This window comes from Gossypium hirsutum, chromosome A11 (genome assembly GCF_007990345.1).
Source record: "Gossypium hirsutum isolate 1008001.06 chromosome A11, Gossypium_hirsutum_v2.1, whole genome shotgun sequence".
Lineage (NCBI taxonomy): Eukaryota > Viridiplantae > Streptophyta > Magnoliopsida > Malvales > Malvaceae > Gossypium > Gossypium hirsutum.
This window is the reverse complement of record NC_053434.1, coordinates 96,808,913-96,814,064: the sequence shown is the minus strand read 5'-3', so window position 1 is coordinate 96,814,064 and position 5,152 is coordinate 96,808,913. Positions and strand designations below refer to the sequence as shown.

At 35.6% G+C, this 5,152-nt stretch overlaps 1 non-coding gene across 1 annotated transcript; it reads left to right on the top strand.

Moving 5' to 3' along the window:
* The first annotated feature begins 1,923 nt into the window (after positions 1-1,923).
* On the top strand, positions 1,924-2,030 carry LOC121210494 (small nucleolar RNA R71). Its single transcript, XR_005905612.1, has one exon. It is a non-coding gene; the product is annotated as a small nucleolar RNA R71 (small nucleolar RNA).
* The last annotated feature ends 3,122 nt before the right edge of the window (positions 2,031-5,152 follow it).

Below are 5,152 nucleotides of genomic sequence, written 5' to 3'. Positions count from 1 at the left end.
CTTCCATTAAAATTTTGTGGGTGTAAAAAAAAGGGTTGATCCCTTTAATGTCAGAAATTTTCCAAGCTATGGCCCGTTTATGCTCACTTAATACTTGGAGTAATTCCTCTTTCTCTTTGGGTTGCAAATTAGAAGTAATAATTACTGGTAGTGTAGAATTCTTTCCAAGGAATGCGTATTCCAAGTGACTTGGTAATTATTTAAGTTCCAGTTTTTGAGGTTCTTCAATAGAAGGTTTTTGCTTAAGCTCATCGTTTACCTTAATACCCTCATATTTTGCTTGTCTTGGGGAGTGTTCATTGGGATCATCGTCCACCTCCTCTCCTTTGGTGAGACATAGTTCCATCGTGTCCTTATGTATGAATTCCTGAAAAGAATCTTGAGTAGCATGATCAATAGAGTCAATACAATAACATGAGTCATCCTATTCCCTAGAAAATCTCATTGCATCATAAATTTTAAAATTAATCTCTTCGTCACCTACTCTAAGTACTAGTTTACCATCACCCATATCAATAGCAGCCCTAGCACTGACTAAAAATGGACGCCCTAAAATTAGAGGCACTTTAACATCTTCATCCATAGAAAGCACAACGAAATCAACAGGGAATATAAATTTATCTACTTTTACAAGTACGTCCTCTATAATACCCCTAGGATATTTAATAGATGTATCAGCTCATTGAATACTCATCCTAGTGGGTTTAGGTTTCCCAATACCAAGTTGTTTAAACATTTTATATGGCATCAAATTAATGCTAGCGCCTAAATCATTTAGTACCTTATCAACATTCAAACTACCAATTAAGTAGGGAATAGTAAAGCTTCCTAGATCTTTTAGTTTGGTTGGCAGTTTATTTTGGAGTATGGTCGGGCACTCCTCATTAAGTTCCACTGTAGGTAAGTCTTCAAACTTCCTTTTATTTGTTAGAAGCTCCTTTAAAAATTTTGCATATGTCAAAAGGGAAGTTGATATGCAGTTGTTTAAAAAGTTCAAGAAATTTACAGAATTGTGCATCCATGCGGTCTTTCTTTAACTTTGCTGGATATGGGATTGGCAATTTATATTTCTTTGGCATTGGATTGTCATTGTTTTTGGGTTTTACCTCCTCTCTTTCGGTTCTGCTAGCTTTTTATGGTGGCTTCTTTTCAGATTCAGCCAACACTTTCCCACTTCTAAGTGTAACTACTTTCACATGTTCTTTTGGGTTGGGTTGGGTATTACTAGGTAGACTTCCTGGTGGTCTCTCTGATATCATTTTAGCCAGCTGTCTAATTTGATTCTCGAGCCCTTGGATCGATGCTTGCTGATTTTTAAGTGCTGTTTCGGTATTCTGAAAACATGTTTCTGACATCGAGATGAACCTTGTGAGCATCTCCTCAAGGTTCAGCTTCTTTTCCTACTGGTACGATGGTTGTTGGAAACCCGAAGGATGTTGTGGCCTTTGATTCCCTTGGTTTCCCCATGAGAAATTTGGGTGGTTCCTCCAACCTGCATTGTAAGTGTTACTATAAGGATTATTTTGAGGTCGAGGATTATTACACATATAATTCATTTGTTCGTTCTCCATGTTATAGCGATAGGGTGGGTATTTTGAATTGCTCGATCCACCTCCACTTGCTTCGCACTGCATTACTGGGTGAACCTGTGAAGAACCAAGTAAACCATCAATTTTCTTATTCAAAAGTTCTACCTAAGTGGAGAGCATCATGACCGAATCGACCTTAAAAACACTGGCTAATTTTGTCGGCTTTGTTCTCATGACTTGCCACTGATAGTTATTCAGTGACATCTCTTCAATAAATTCATAAGCCTCTTCAGGTGTTTTGTTATTCAGAGTTCCACCGGCGGCTGCGTTGATAAGTTGCCTTATTGAGGGGTTCACACCGCTGTAAAACGTCTGAACCTACAACCATAGAGCTAATCCATGGTGAGGACACCTTTTCAATAGAGCTTTGTATATCTCCCATGCATCATAGAGTGTTTCTAGATCCATATGCACAAAATAAGAGATGTCATTCCTCAACTTAGCCGTTTTAGCTGGCAGAAAATATTTAAGTAGAAACTTTTCAGTTATTTGTTCCCAAGTAGTTTTTGACCCTCGTGGTAACGCGTTCAACCACTATTTAGCCTTATTCCTCAATGAAAAGGGAAACAACCGAAGGCGAATGGTATCATCAGAAACGCCATTAATTTAAAAAGTGTTGCAAAACTCCAGAAAGTTCGCTAAGTGATTGTTTGGATCCTTATCCTGCAAACTATCAAACTGAACATACTGTTGTATCATTTGAATTGTGTTAGGTTTCAGTTCAGAATTATTTGCAGCAACAGTAGGTCTAACTATACTTGACTCAGTTCCTGTTAAATTAGGTTTGGCATAATCATACATAGTGCGTGGAGCAGGATTTTGATTTACTGGATCAGTAGCAATAGCAGGATGTAGCGGATTTTCCTAATTGCCAGCCATCTCCTCGGTTGTGGTGTGACTATCATCCTCTTACTCTTCCTCTGTGTATTTTAAGCTTCGCCTTATTTCTCTTTGGTTTCTACGAGCTGTTCTGTCGATCTCACTATCAAAGAGTCCTGACGGGTTTCTTCTAGTCATACACTATAGAAACCTGCCAGAAGAGAATAAAAGAAGATTTAGTAACAAAAAAAAATTAAAATTGCAATAAAATAAATGGCTAAAGTAATAAAAATTTAGTGTTTCTAATATTTTAGTTCCCTGGCAACAACATCAAAAACTTCATCGTAATCGTTCGTGATAAGTTTTATAATTTTATAATTGACCGTTCTTGAAAGCTAACTATTATGATGTTGAAGGCAAGCGCACTTATTGAACAGTAGTATAGTTTATAGCAAGACCGGAATGTCGAACCCAAAGGAACTAAAAGTACTAGTATTAGCTCTCTTTTTATTATCTAGACTAAAAATAAAGGGATTTGTTTATCTAAACTAATTACTAAACTAAGAATGCACAAAAAGTGAATTGGGGAAAAATTTTTGGGAAAACTGATTGATTTAGACAATACCCAAGGGAAAATCCACCTATACTTCACTTGTTATTGACTCTGAATTAGACGATTTATTTATTTGACTTGATCCATAGAAATCCCTAATTTATATTATTTTCTCTCTCGAGACTAATGATCGCATGATTTTGTGTGATAAGTTTTATAAATTTATAATTAATCGTTCTTGAAACTAACTATTATTGCGATGTAGGCAAGTGTACCTATCGAACAGTAGTATAGTTTTAGCAAGACCGGATTGTCGAACCCAAAGGAACTAAAAATACTAGTAATGACTGTCTTTTTATTATCTAGCCTAAGAATAAGGGGGTTTTGTTTTAACTAACTAATTATCTAAACTAAGAATTCATAGAAAGTAGAATTGGGGAATTACCCTAAACCATAAAAATGATTGAATTAAGACAATACCTAAGGAAGAATCCACCTAGACTTCACTTGTTATTCTGACTCCAAGTCGGACAATTTATTCATTTAACTTGTTCCGTAGAGATCATTAAGTTATGTTATTATCCCTATTTAAGACTAATAACATCTAATCCCTAGATAGAATAATTGAGACTTTTCTCTAATTAACATCCTAGGGTTGCATTAACTCGATCTATGGATCCCCTTATTAGGTTTTACCCTAATCTGGCAAAATCTTGTCACCCTATCTCTATGCACACAATCAACTCTGCTTAATTATGACAAATGTACTCTTAGACAGGGTCTATTCCTCCTCTAAATAAGAGCTTATCTTGAATCAGTATCCTGGGATATCAAACAAGAATTAAGAACACATAATTAAGAACAAGTTAAATATTTATCATACAATTCAGAAAATAATAACAAGATTCGTCTTAGGTTTCATTCCCCTTAGGTATTTAGGGGATTTAGTTCATAACTAAAAAAGAAAACATCTCAGAAGAATAATGAATACAAAACATAAAGAAAACCTAAAACTCCTGAAGGAAAATTGAGAGGAGATCTTCAGTCTTGATGATGAATCTAGCTTCTTAGATGGATCAATCAGCTTTCTTCGAGTAATTCCTTCCTTCCTCCCTTTTTCTCCTTTATTCTCCTCTTCTAGGTTGTATTTATAGGCTTTTGAATGCCTAAGAGCCCTCAAAAGTGGTCTTTTCCAAATTGGACTCAACTTGGGCTCGGTAGAGACACGCCCGTGTGCAGTTACTTTAGGCTGTGTTTGAGCCTGTTAGAATGGCACGGGCGTGTGTTTTACCCATTTGAGTCGTGCTTCGATTCTGCCAAATTGACACAGCCGTGTGGTATGCCCGTGTGAAGAAGTCCAGGCCGTGTTGATTTCGTAATTTGGCCCATTTTCTCTGTTTTTGGCCAATTTCTCATTCCTTTCGCTTTTCTATGCTTGCCTAAATATAAAACATGGAATTAAGGCATTAGGAGCATCGAATTCACCAATTCTAAGGAAAAATCATCCATAAAATGTGTTAAGCATGGGGTAAAAATATGTATAAATTACGGTTTATCAAATACCCCCATACTTAAGCATTTGCTTGTCCTCAAGCAAAATTCTCAACTCATAATCAAAATAAATTCTTCTCAACTTATAATCTCTATCAAAAATATCTCAAAAATAATCCACAGGTAATCTTACATTGAGAATTCAACTAAAAGAACATCAAAGTTTCAAGCATTCCAAGTTGAGCATTTTATCCTGAAAACATAGGTGTCTCCCCTCGTCTAAGTAATTACCTTTGATTCAGAATGTAACAGAGTTTCATATCCTCACTAAAGATTCACTCAAATCACACGAGGTGTTTAAGGACAATAAATGAAGCACTCAATAGTCAATAATGAAAAGTCATTACCATAGGCTTGCATAAAAATCAAATCTTCACCACTATAAATTGAGATGAAACATCGATCAAAAGGCCTTTAGAGGGTTACAACGAGGCTTGGTTAGGGGGTGTGGTCACAAGCTGAAAGAAAATGTTAGAATCGATATCAAATTGAAAAATTGCGTAACTAGAAAAAATGACTAGTCATCAATTGTATACATCAAAGCTTTTTCTCATAATATGGAATTTAACTTCTTTAGCTCACAAGATTACTACTACTAATATGTAAACATTTTTTAAAAAAAAAAACAAGTTAAATAAAC